The 13,772-nt window shown below is 44.8% G+C and overlaps 1 protein-coding gene, 1 long non-coding RNA gene and 1 pseudogene across 3 annotated transcripts in view; 1 reads left to right on the top strand and 2 right to left on the bottom strand.

Moving 5' to 3' along the window:
• The window catches only part of LOC147015978 (GTP-binding protein Rit1-like), a 44,097-nt gene extending 35,232 nt beyond the window's left edge, over positions 1 to 8,865 (bottom strand). The window contains exon 1 of one of the 2 annotated variants that reach the window (XM_085848659.1): positions 8,709 to 8,865. The gene's annotated coding sequence lies outside the window, so the exon portion shown is untranslated. Of the gene's footprint in view, positions 1 to 5,220; positions 5,240 to 8,708 lie in introns of those variants that run through there. The other variant, XM_085848660.1, reaches the window with a different exon arrangement.
• LOC147015979 (signal recognition particle RNA) lies at positions 2,782 to 2,922 on the bottom strand (annotated as a pseudogene).
• A 202-nt stretch (positions 8,866 to 9,067) lies between the features above and the next one.
• The window catches only part of LOC147015977 (uncharacterized), a 35,141-nt gene continuing 30,436 nt past the window's right edge, over positions 9,068 to 13,772 (top strand). The window contains exon 1 of the long non-coding RNA XR_015049959.1: positions 9,068 to 9,148. This is a non-coding gene — a long non-coding RNA (uncharacterized LOC147015977). The remainder of the gene's footprint in view (positions 9,149 to 13,772) is intronic.

Here is a 13,772-nt window from a genome sequence, read left to right as displayed (position 1 = left end):
TGCGTATATCTGCCTCTTCATGATCAGAGTGCAGCTCCATCTAGACATTCAGAATGACCTAATGTGAGCCTTACAACCCTGAGTGGATCACAGAATCCTCCAGCAAGAACAACTAACTTGTCTGGTGGTAATGTAGCAGTGCATGTGTTAGTCCACCTCTCACAAATAAAATTTGTAAGGTTGGCCTTATTGACAGGATAACTCATGAATTTGTTCCACTGGGCTGGTATTGGTGTGTTTTCTCCAGCAATTTTTATTTCCAATGATGAGGATGATCCCCGTTTCAAACGTCTCTGCTCGTTAAATCAAATCCTTCTTATCATATCTGGTCTTTTTCACAATCTGATCTGTGGAAATTGATCAAGACAAAATTGATTGACCACATTATATTACTAATCTTACAATACAAATTATGAATATCGTGAAACTTCTTTTGAGAAGTCATCCAAAATGTCACAAAAGACTGACTTTACAGAAGGGGTGATTTTTCATGAGCAGTCTGTTTTCATGTAAAAGTGCCAGTAGAGCCAAAATTAGGTGGCCTTTCAGGAGAAGGTGGTGGCTCATGAGAGGGACCTCTCGATAGGTTTCACTGTATTAGCAATACATTTTACACATTATCATAAACATAATATAAAAAGAGGATACAAGATCATTGCAATTTATATTTCAGGAGGATAAATCCATCTTTAGTACAATTAACCGCTCATGAATATTGTCATACAAACTTGTTTTCTGGTTGAAGTGCACATGATGAATATGGTTGTGGTTGGAAAATCATTTGAAAATGTGTTTTTGGTTCATGCTATATTAACCACCATGGATACACATATATCAGCTAACACATGTATAAAAACATTAAAACTCCTAAAATTGGCTTTAGTGAAAATGCATACAATTGTCACCTCCACTTGGTATGTTTTAACCCATTTTGCAAATTACTGAAACCACAATTCATGACTACAACAGGCCTGGGTAGGTTGCTAAGGTATTTTTGAATCTGAAAAAAAGGACAATACAAATAAGTACTGTATGGGCAACGTCATCATGTTGGACCTGGGAATTGCTCCTGGACTACACAGCTTGATCTCTCCGAGATCCGCCCCAGAATCCAGTCCATACAAGTGCTGAAAAGTGTTGGGGCCAGTACACACCCCTGACCAACTTCAGTAACAACCGGAAATAAGTCAGAGATGGCGCCACCACATCTCACAGCACTCTCAGCACTAGAGTAGAGTTCAGACATCAGATTGATCAGTTTTGGTGGCACCCCACGAAGACCAAGAATCCTCCAGAGGGCGTTTGATTCACTGAATCAAACGCTTTACATAGATCAACATTGGCTGCAAGCAGCCCGTGCCGAAACTCTCGTCTACGTTCGGCAAGGACCCGAAGAGCAAGGATACGGTCAAGTATTGACATCTTTGGTGTAAAGCCTGACTGCTTTGGACGCTGGTGCTCAAGCAGATGGTGGCAAACCCATCAAAATTATCCAAGCAAAGACCTTGCCCGGCACTGAGGGCAGCATCACCCCTCGGTAGTTGTTGCAGTCTTGGCGATCACCCTTCCCTTTCCAGAGAGGGACAACAAGGCCCCTCTTCCAGTCAGTTGGGATGATGCCTGTGTTCCAGGCAAAGCACAGAACTGCATGCAATGACACGAGTGCAGCATTTCCACCAGCCTTGAGAAGTTCAGCATGGATGCCACAAATCCCAGGAGCTTTACCCAATTTCAACTGGTTCACTGCAGCCTGTTTCCACAAATGAAGGTGGACCACAGTTGATTGGAGGGGAAGCAACAGTGATTGTAACACCCCTGACTTTCAACTCGACAGCTGGTGGATCAGCCTGGTACAACCGCTCAAAGTAACCGGCATAGTAGGCCTTCAGTTCGGACTCCTCTGTCAAGAGCCTACCACCCTCTGCTCTAACTGCAGTACACCGAGGGATGGGCTTGGATGAACGCAAAGCGTGAATTCCCCTGTAAGCAGGAGGGGCGTTCCATGTCAAGTGTACACATTTTTAGCGAAATTTTGACACATCGTCTCAGATTTCACTTTTTCTTTGTGCACGTGTTTGTATCCACGGTAAAACATTGTGTCAATTTTCAGACCTGGGGGCCCATCGGGGCCCATTTTAGGCCCCTCCCCCAAATTTGGGCACCTCTGGTTGACCCACAATCTTCCAGTGGCCATATCACAGGTTGTAGTGGTCCGATTTGGATGATCTTGGTATCATAATGCTCATAAAAGCGAGATCTTTCGAATCGCGTAAAGTAAAATCACTACGAAACAGTAATTCAAAAAGTTATAGTTTGGGGCGCCCTTTGACCTTGGTGCCCCGCCCCCACCCCCCCCCCCAGCCAAACCGATGATCCCGATTTTTTTCGTGTGAGAATACCCCTTCATATACTCCAACACCTCAGCATAAATGAAAATGGGATCTCAATGGGTTCAAGTGTGATGATGGTCTTATTGTTTGGGGTCCACATATCACTAATTTTTTATTCGACATTGGGCGACGTTTGCTGTCATTGTTCCAATGACGTCACCTGCTGGCAGGCGACTTTATGTCTGAAATTGACAATCATCATCTCTGAACTATATATATATATATATAAATATATTTTTTTGTTGTTGGTGGTGTTGTTAGTCTTTCGGCTGCTCCCTTTTAGGGGTCGCCACAGTGGATCATCAATTATGATCCGCATACTGATTTGGCATAGGTTTTACGCCGGATGCCCTTCCTGACGCAAACCTGGTCGCCTCTTACAACACAGGGGTAAGGATTGGGTTTCGCCATGATTCCGGGCTGCCCTACACCCTCTCATAGCGCGGCCCAGTGCAGAACTCCCGTCCTCAAGCGATCCTCCAACCCAAGCCTCCGAGTAGCCAGATTACAGGCGCACGCCACTACGCCCGGTGTATATATAGTATCATTTTGGAAAAAATATTCTGCCTATTGTGTCTATTGATTTTTAAGTACACATTTTTTGTATAACCATCATCAAATTAAGTTCTAAATGGACTAATCTGAGTTTTTGCATATTTGCAGTAAGCATGGTGACTGAAGATCGAAAGGAGTTCTGAAAATACTGTTGCGATCCGTTCAGCTGCCATAAAACGAAACAACGAAAAGATCTTCACAATGTGTCAAATGATATGTTGATGAAATTTTCTTCAAAGGTGAAAAAAAAAGATGACAGACGTTGTACTTCGTGCAGAAAAAAAAAAAAAAACTCAGTTGTCACCTGAGCGTATTGAAGAATCATCTTCGACCAGTTCGAAATTATCATCAGAAGGTACTATCGAAGGCATTGCAGAATCTATTTTGACAGATGAGGATGAGGAGGTTTTTGAGCGAGAAGCAGAAGTTGACCTATTAAACCAGTCGTTATCGATGATAGGCGAAAGCCCATTCGACAAACGAAAGGCGGAAAGGAACCCAGGGTACGTCCCTGAAAAGCGAAGTAAAGTGGAAGATTCTGTGCGAAAGAAATTAGAACGAGTTGCTGGACCAAGCACTGTGGAGAAAACACAAAATACAGCATCAAAATGTGATGAAAACTGCATGCCAGAGGTGATCAAAAGCCTGAAAGAAAAATACGTTGTTTCGAGCCGTTCAGAGCAAATACGTATACTGACAATATTTGCTAGGAATGTGAGCATCAGAGGGATGATGAGTGAATTCAGTTGCTCCCAAAGAATAGCTGTGCAAGCCAAAACTTGAGAAAGAAAATGGTATGCTATCGTCTCCAAATCCCAAACAGGGTAAAATATTGCCTGATGAAGTGAAATCCGCCGTAACCGAATTTTACCGAAGTGATGAAGTCAGCCGAATAATGCCGGGAAAAAATGACTGTGTGGTGGTCAGGAATGAACATGGAAAAGACAAAATTCAAAAGCTCCTGGTACTAAACAATCTCAAGGAACAGTTTCAGAAATTCAAAGAGAAGAACCCTGCCTTGAAAGTTGGATTCGCGAAGTTCGCCATGCTCCGTCCCTCAGAGTGTGTCCTGGCCGGTTCAGGCGGTACACACAGTGTATGTGTACGTGTATATACGATACATCAAAATGTGAAACGCATGATGTTTGGTTCCAAAATGCCACAGATAGCCGAACTTCCGAGCTATCATCATGTGATAGCACGCATAGTTTGTAACCCAGCACAACCGGCATGTTATTTCAGAACTTGTGAAAGTTGCCCATCAATTGAAGACTACAAAACCGAGCTACTGAGTGCTTATGAACTAGAGGATATTGATGAAATTCAGTTTAAACGGTGGACATCCACCGACAGATCTGAACTGAGCTCCATGGTCCTGCCTTTGGAAGAATTCATTAATCAATTCTGTGAATGCGCGGTGAAATTAGTGAGACACGACTTTGATTGCCAAGGTTCAATCTCAGTTTCTGAAAAATAAGAAAGATGAAATCAGTGAAGGAGAATTTGTCATTATTGGAGACTTCTCAGAGAACTATTCGTTTGTCGTACAGGATGCAGCCCAAGGATTCCATTGGAACTGCTCTCAAGCGACAAGTCACCCCTGGGTTTACTATTTCAAATCGGACGATGGCAAATTAAACCACGATTTGTTCACGATTACATCAGAATGCAATACTCACGACGTTGTCCCAGTCCACCTCTTCCAAAGAATGTTCATTGAACACTTGAAATCTAGCTTTGGAAATGTAAAGAAACTTTACTATTTCTCAGACGGTTGCGCTGGCCAATATAAGAATTGCAAAGCCTTCATAAACCTATGTCATCACAAATCAGAGTATGGTATTGGCGCAGAATGGCATTTTTTTGCCACAAGTCATGGCAAGGGCCCTTCAGATGGCGTGGGAGGTACAGTCAAACGAGAAGCAACACGTGAGAGCCTGCGTAGACCTTACGACAGTCAAATTATTTCTCCAAAATATCTTTTCGCCTTTGCTGAAAATGGTTTGAATGAAATGAAGTTCGGTTACAGGATCCAAGAGGCGTATGACGAGGAAGAACGAAATCTGGAAGAAAGGTTAAAAACGGCCAAAACCATAGCTGGAACTCAAAAACTTCATGCTTCCATCCTTATTTCTGAAACTGCTCTTCAAGTACGCAAATTCAGCCTAAGCGAGGAACACCGCATCGAGTCAGCCATTTCAAAATCTACACCAACTTTTAACGGGAAACTCTCAGGTTATGTCACAGTGCACTATGATGGAAAATTGTGGCTTGCCTGCATCATGGAAGCCTTTCAGGACACTCATGAAGTGAAAGTGAATTGTCTTCATCCAAACGGGCCCACAAATAGTTTCTTTTTTCCTGACATTGAAGATCACTGCATTTTAGACATTTTTGATATACTTCTTTCTGTAGAACCAAAAACTGCTACAGGTAGAACCTACACAATCAGTAAGAAAGAAACACAGCTGTCAAATAAAACATTGGTTGGCAAAAAATCTTGACTATAACATGCTAGGAAAAACTCTTACTCATACTAGTATCGCTGCCAGTTCCTGCATGTGCATGTGGAAAATGTATGTACAATATACTGATATAGTGTATTGGAAATCTTGTGTTCAAATATTGTGCTATGTATTGTGGCGTATTGTGGGTCCAGCACCCGAGTCCCGAACAATAAAACCATCATCACACTTGAACCCATTGAGATCCCATTTTAATTTATGCTGAGGTGTTGGAGTATATGAAGGGGTATTCTCACACGAAAAAAATCAGGACCATCGGTTTGGCTGGGGAGCGGGGGCCCAAGGTCAAAGGGCGCCCCAAACTACAACTTTTTGAATTACTGTTTCGGAGTGCTTTGACTTGACGAGTTTCGAAAGATCTCGCTTTTACGAGCATTTTGATACCAAGATCAGCCAAATCGGACCACTACAACCTGTGATATGGCCTCTGGAAGATTGTGGGGCAGCCAGGGGCACCCAAATTTGGGGGGCCCCTAAAATGGGCCCCGATGAGCCCACAGGTCTAAAAGTTGGTATTTTGAGTTTTTTTCACGCAAGTGAATAAATGACCAACATATGGGGAGAAAATGAGGTATTAGTGTTGAGAGGGTTGTACACTCGACATGGAATGCCCCAGGACGAGAATTACTTGACCACAGGTGATGCTCTACCCCCTCACAGATTCCTCGCACATAGGCCTCCTTGTTCACCCTAAGCGCACGTCCAGTTTTATGCCTCAGCTCCCTGAACAGCTCAGTTCTGCCATGCAGCCTGGCCCTGCGACTTTGGTCAATGGTATCCAGTGTCCCTGGAGACAAAATTCTTCTTTGCCCTGCAGTGAGTTCCAAGACATCCACCGGCAACATCAAGGACGGTGGTCTTGAAGGCACTCCCACAACTCTTAAGGATCTTCCCAAGCACCCGGACCCCCCAAATGTCCACTCGGCTTGTTCGCAAACTCCTTAGCTACCCTCTCATCCTTGAGCTTGCCAACATCCAGCCTAAGCTGGGATGGTACCATTCTCCTGGATTTAAGGTGCAACTTCAGAGTTGTTACAAGCCGGTGGTCAGTATTGAGGAACTGAGCACTCTGGTAGACCCTGCAGCTCTGGATCATCATCCAGCGACCATCAACGAGCACATGGTCAATCTCCTTTGCCACACCGCCAAATGTTGGAATACGAAGTCCAGCGATGAGCTTGTGGGCGCTGAAACCATGAACCGGCCACCCTAAGTCCATGACTTCTTGCTAAGTCAAGGAACTTGATGCTATTTAGGTTCACAGTTTCAGACCCATGGGGACCAACACACATCTCATAACCATCCAGATCAGTTCCAGTCGATGCATTGAAATCCCCCCAAGACTAGAAGTGTATCTCGCCTGGGGCACTGATCAACCACAGACTCAAGCGTGGCATAGAATGCATCCTTCATGGAGAGATCACTGGCATCAGTCAGAGCATAAACAGAGACCAGGGAAATGACACCCAAGGAGTGACGAATCCTTGGTCTCATAACACGCTCGTTGACTGGTGTTAGCTGAATTATCAGTGGAGTCAGCTTATTGGGCATGGTAACCATCTGAGTGACCAAACCAATAGTAGGTGTAACCACCCGCCATGATCTCGCCGCAATCCGGTCTCCGAACCTCAGAGAGTGCTGCAATACCGATGTCCAAACGCTTGAGCTCAGATGACAACAGAGACAGGTGATCATCCTCTCTTCGGTATAGGAAATTCCAGGCACCCACCCAAAGGGACCGTCTCAGGTTAACCCAAGGAGACCGCCGCCTAGTGGACGACACCTCAGCACCATTCCGACAAACTCTCCCGCAATCTGATCCAGGAATGTTACCCCGTGGTTTCCCTCCTATCATCAAAGATTGGGGGTCCCGAAGGCTTTGCCCAAATCCCATCATCTGGTGAGCTGCTCTGCGAAGGGAAGCTGCACAGGAGGTACTCCCATGGAGTGGGTTTTCAGATTTTTTTAATGCTTCGAGAATGTTTTTCGGAATGAATGGTTTTATGGTGGCCGGAGTGCAAATCATGCCACTAACCTCCTAATAAAAAAGTAACCTAACTGCAGGAGGACGTCGGCAGAGACAGTTGGGCACTAGATATGGATGGCTGTTGGCTCACAAGGAGCTCCTTGACAGGTTTTGTTTTTAATCCTGCTGGGTGTCCATGTCATACACCCTCCTCACCAAAAAAAACCTGGTGGGGGAGACGGTTTAGTCACCGACAACCCGACCATGGAACAGGTTAGTACAGGTTTACATGATACCTGTAGCAAGTAACAGATCTGATCTGGCCTGACCTGATCTGAACTAGTCAGACTATCTAAAAAGCTGGTCACAGAACTAGTCAGATTGTTTACCAAACTGGTCACAGAACTAGTCAGACTGTTTACCAAGCTGGTCACAGAACTAGTCAGACTGTTTACCAAGCTGGTCACAGAACTAGTCAGACTGTTTACCAAGCTGGTCACAGAACTAGTCAGACTGTTTACCAATCTGGTCACAGAACTAGTCAGACTGTTTACCAATCTGGTCACAGAACTAGTCAGACGATTTACCAAGCTGGTCACAGAACTAGTCAGACTGTTTACCAAGCTGGTCACAGAACTAGTCAGACTGTTTACCAAGCTGGTCACAGAACTAGTCAGACTGTTTACCAAGCTGGTCACAGAACTAGTCAGACTGTTTACCAAGCTGGTCACAGAACTAGTCAGACTGTTTACCAAGCTGGTCACAGAACTAGTCAGACTGTTTACCAAGCTGGTCACAGAAGTCAGACTGTTTACCAAGCTGGTCACAGAACTGGACAGACCGTCCATTCAAGGATTCAATAATGTTTAGCCAAAAAGGAACGATCGATGATCAATCATACTACATTGTTATCATTTCAAAAGGTAAAGCAATCCAAAAAACAGGTAGAAATTAAACAAAAATACAAGGTAATACAAAAGGATCGACAAACAAAAGAGGGAAGGGTGGTAATTCAAGGGATAAATGTCGGTTGCGGAGAAAGAATAACGTATTAATCGCGTAATATGCTGTAAAAGAGGGGGACACACACACACACACACGAAACCGAATGTAGTCTCGACTACATTCTACAGCCATGTTTCACACGAGTTACATGGGTTGCTCGGTAAGAAAAGGAAAAAAAAAACAGCGAAAGAAGTAACTGTCAAACACCTTATACTTATTGACAAACACTTGATCACCAGTATCGCATCCGGCCACACCCATACTCACAATGCAGCCAAAACTACCAAGGAGGGAAGACGAATGTGGCCGACTCTGTGAAGAAAAACAACAACGAAGAGGCGGATATGAAGAATGCGCCACAAAGCCGAACGAACGCTCAGACCCGCAACGCCTCAGAAATCGCGCATGCGCAGTTTGCACCAAACGCCTCGAGATAAAACTTTCTTCCTCATTATGTTTCCCTGATAATAATACAAAATACGATTTCGCTTCAAAATTCATGATACGAGCGGCACGTATAGAACCGTTCAAAACGTTCTGTTATATAATATGCAACTGCGATGGAGATGAATCTATATAGGCCACTCGAGGAAAAAAAAAAAAACTAGTAGCTTTAGCCGATTGACGTCATGATAAGACAAACCGTTCTGTGTCTGGGCGGTCGGTGGTTCGAACTCCGGCCGAGTCATACCCCAGACTTTAACATGGTACGTCCCGCTTCTTTACTTGACGCTCAGCATTTAAAAGGATAACAGCACGGCCAAACGACAATGTAGTCATGGTAATAAATAGCTCTGTGATCGAGTTTTGTGACCAGCCTCAAGACGGGTGTTCACCACCATCTCAGGTCATCCCCCATTCCAAAACCATGATCTTTTCTACCCTCGTTAACCCCATAAAAATCTCTCCTTCCAAATATCCAGTTTTCCCTCCTTGGAATTTATTTATCCATCCCATCTTGTCCACCACATGCATCCTCTCTTGTCCCCCATTCCTCGACCACCACACCCATTGTTTGTCCGAGTCTCCCTCGATCACCACACCCATTGTTTGTCCGAGTCTCCCTCGATCACCACACCCATTGTTTGTCCGAGTCTCCCTCGATCACCACACCAATTGTTTGTCCGAGTCTCCCTCGTTCACCACACCCATTGTTTGTCCGAGTCTCCCTCGTTCACCACACCCATTGTTTGTCCGAGTCTCCCTCGATCACCACACCCATTGTTTGTCCGAGTCTCCCTCGATCACCACACCCATTGTTTGTCCGAGTCTCCCTCGATCACCACACCCATTGTTTGTCCGAGTCTCCCTCGATCACCACACCCATTGTTTGTCCGAGTCTCCCTCGATCACCACACCCATTGTTTGTCCGAGTCTCCCTCGATCACCACACCCATTGTTTGTCCGAGTCTCCCTCGATCACCACACCCATTGTTTGTCCGAGTCTCCCTCGATCTTGGCCTTTAACTCTGCTGTCAGTGTTTCCCCCTCCCTCAACTGTTGCTTGTGCGTCCTGTTTTTGTCTGTTACATCCTTCAATGTACTAAGTTAAAGAAAATCGAGTTATTGACTTCTACTCACCGCTCAAGGTTGATGACTTCATCCAATCTAAGAGGTGTCCCATAAGCTATTAAACTTGAGTGCGGTTGAACATGGTGACAAGTTCAAAAAGAAGCAAGAAATGGCGGATCACTGGTGGCCCAATGTGGCGTCGTGTCCACAAAATCATATGATCCACTCGGTGATGCTGGTGTCATGAATGTCCAGTGCCCATGGGAATAAGCTGCTCCCCCTAATGGGGTTTGATGATAGGAGTCCCACGGCTGAAAGGAGTGAAAACCCACTGAAGATAAGGAGTCGTGACGTGGCACGTGGTACAAAGCTCCGTTAGTCAAGGGAGGAAATGCGTCGCTGAAGATAGCGATGCGAATGTGGTTTAACCCCCGTGAACTCCAGTCAAACTCCAGTGAAACTCAACTCCGTGAATCATTTCCAGGACGGTGTAAATAGCGAGCTACTAGGCAAGGAAGCATCGTCACGCTTCCATTCAGGCTTTCCTTCCTCTCTCTCCTGAGAGAGGGAGGTTCTTGAGCCTGATAGTAGTGTCAGGCAAAATGATTGGCTAGAAACTAGATAAAAACCAAGCCTCCACCACTACCATTGGTTGGACAAGGAAATGGTACAAAGTTCACGATGTAAAAGTAAAAAGATCTTTGGTACTGCAAAACTTTAATACAGACGAGCCAGGAGGCGACGATGGTTCGTGGGCATTATTGAACAATGCCACGATAGGTACAATTGAGTTAGTGGAAGCTTTTGAGGAAGTCCTACCATAAAAACCTATCTCTTCGTCAAACCTCGACTCAGCTTCTGCAACCGGTCCAGACGGCATCAGCCCACTTGTCCTAACCTGCTCTTACTCACCCCCTCTCTCTGTTCTATTCACTCTCTCATTTGCTCAAGGTCATCTGCCATCTGCTTGGAAATCAGCAAACATTACTGCTCTGCATAAAAAAGGTGCAAAAACAGATCCCTGTAACTACAGACCAATCGGCCTCCTCCCAATAATCAGCAAGGTTATGGAATCCATCATCGCTTCTGACATTAAATCCTTCCTCTTCTCCAATGGCTTGATTTCCAATCATCAATTTGGATTCAGACCAGGTCACTCTACACTGGACATGCTGCTTGTGCTCTCCCAACAATGGATGGAGATCCTCAATGATAGACATGAAATCAGAGCCATATTCCTCGACATATCATATGCTTTTGATACGGTCTGGCACCCTACCCTGCTCACCAAACTCTCTTCCTATGGTATCCTAGGACATCTCCACCCATGACTCACCTATTTCCTCTCCTGTCACAGCCAACGTGAAGCTCTTAATGGAGTTCTCTCATCCCCTCTTCCTGTCCAGGCTGGAGTTCCTCAACGCAGCGTTCTGGACCCTGTTCTTTTTCTGGTTTTCATCAATGATCTTTCTGACTCTCTGGAAAATCCTCTTTATCTCTTTGCTGATGAATCCACCCTCTGCCGTACCATCTGTCATCCCTCAGACCAGCAAGCAGCAGCCTCTTCACTCTCTCCAGATCTAGATGAAATCACAAGCTGGTCCAACACTTGATGTCTTTCAATCCTGACAAATTTCACACTCTCACTATGCCTCTCTGAAAGGACCGTTTGGAACCCCCCCCCCCCCCACATCTACTATATACTTTCTCAACAATCCTCTTGAAGAAGTGCTTTCTTTCAAGCTTCTGAGTCTCACTATCTGCCATGACCTTTCCTGGGAGAGCCACATTTCCAACCTGGCCTCCAAAGCCAGTCGCTGACTGTGCATCCTCCATCGTGTAAAGTCCTTCCTTGGCACACCTGAGCTCCTGACCACATACAAAGGTTTGGTCCGCAACCTGATGGAGTACTGCTCTCCCCTCTGGTCTGGTGGTCCTGCCTCTCATCTTCCTCGGCTTCACGCTGTGGAAACCAAGGCATTTAGGATCATTGGTATCTCCTGTGATGAGGCTGAGTCTTTGGATCTCTCACCCTCTCACCGCAGGCAGGTCGGTGGTGTTTCTGTTTTCCACCATCTCCTCTCCGGCCTTGCCTCCCCTGCTCTGTCTATGCTCTGTCCCCCATATATTTCCGCAGGGTGCTCAAGGCCCGCCAGTTACCCCCTTCTGGTAAAACTACCAAAACCATGAATCACTGCTCACCTTCACTCTTTCATTCCTCTTTTTCCCCACCTTTGAAACAAACTCCCACTTTCTCTTCAATCCCACTCTTCCCTCCAGGTCTGCAAAACAGCTGTTTACCACCATCTCTTATCTTGCCCCATCCAAACCCACAATCTGTTCTACCCCTATTAATCCAACCCAAACCCACCTCCTTCAAATTCCCTGCTTTCCTTCCTGAAAGTCCCTGTCGTGTAAGAACCTGAAAGTCCCTGTAGTGTCCATCTTGTTTACCCCATGTACCCCACCTCATCCCTCTCCCTTCCACAGATCTCCAAACGTCTCTGTTCCCCAATGTTTTGTCCTTCCCTCTCCCACCCCTCTTTTCTCATGCTCCCCTTGTACGTTCTATGTTAGCTCTTATACGAGCCTCGACATTGTATGCAAAAAAAAGAAGAAAAAAAAGAACAGAAGCATCACAAATCTTGTTTCACTGGCAGGCAATTCGCACACATCTTTTACATGTATCATTTTTGAAATGACCAAAATTGACAGTTCAGTTTGAAATGTGTGCAAATATTCACAGCAAACATTCCAAAATTGCAATGACGACATCTCCTTCATGCCTTGAAATATAATTTTATGCAGTTTGCTTTAAGATCACTTTGCTCTTCACCGTGGGTAAGTAAAAGGTGGAGCATATGGTTGCGTGTTTTGTATTGGACTTTGACCAAGAGTTACAATGTGACATACACATGTGTAAATGTACCCAAGCATGCTAACATGTTCTGGTCCACGGATTGTGATTTTAATGATTCTTGTTGAGATTGAAGGAATTGAAAAGTTTAGGGTGTTAATTAATGTAATACAAACATATGCAAGCAGACTAATAATTATTATAATTGTTGGCTGCTCTTAGAGCACCCTTATTCTGGACATTTCCATCTGTCTGTCTGTCCACGAAACTTTGGTCAAGCCTCGGGGCTAAACCACTCAACCGATTCCAATGAAATTTAGTAGGTAGGACCAATATTTCTGGGAATCGTGTGCTTTCGAATATGGGATCCCATATGGCAATATGGGAACTGACCCTAGCAACGGCATAGCAATGGCCCTTTAAAGTGGTCAAAAAATCGAAAATAATAAAAAAAAATCAAAAAATCGAAGCTTAGAGTTCTGTGCGCAATCTATCGAGCTCTCTTCATGCCAATTTGCAGCCCGAACAAAAAATATTTGTAGGAGGAGATAGGTTTTGGGCGAGTACATGTCGAACATTTCAGAAACGGTTAATTGCGAATTAACTAAGAGAAAGAGTCTGATTTTGATGAAACTTGGATGAAATGTGTACAATGTGGCAAGCATGTACACAAAAATGAATGGTTGCTTAGCAACAGCTAAAATACTTTATCGTACATCGTACACTTATTGTGGATTGTACAAAAAAAATCAATACCTCCGAAACTGGACCTCCGAGTGAACTGTTTTTTTTTGTGCCCAAGGAGAATGTCTTACAGCATCATATACAACAAGCCGGTAGGCGACATGGCTGCTCGCTCTGGATGGAAAGCTGGCCGACGCGACTAGCCGATATTCATGTACATGCTATCAATCAATTTAGCACAATAAATATGATTATCACAGCCCTCTTAGTTTGCACCC

This window comes from Eptatretus burgeri, chromosome 12 (assembly GCF_056783735.1).
Source record: "Eptatretus burgeri isolate ZD-2024b chromosome 12, Ebu_testis_v1, whole genome shotgun sequence".
Classification (NCBI taxonomy): domain Eukaryota; kingdom Metazoa; phylum Chordata; class Myxini; order Myxiniformes; family Myxinidae; genus Eptatretus; species Eptatretus burgeri.
This window is presented reverse-complemented; position numbering and strand designations above follow the sequence as displayed.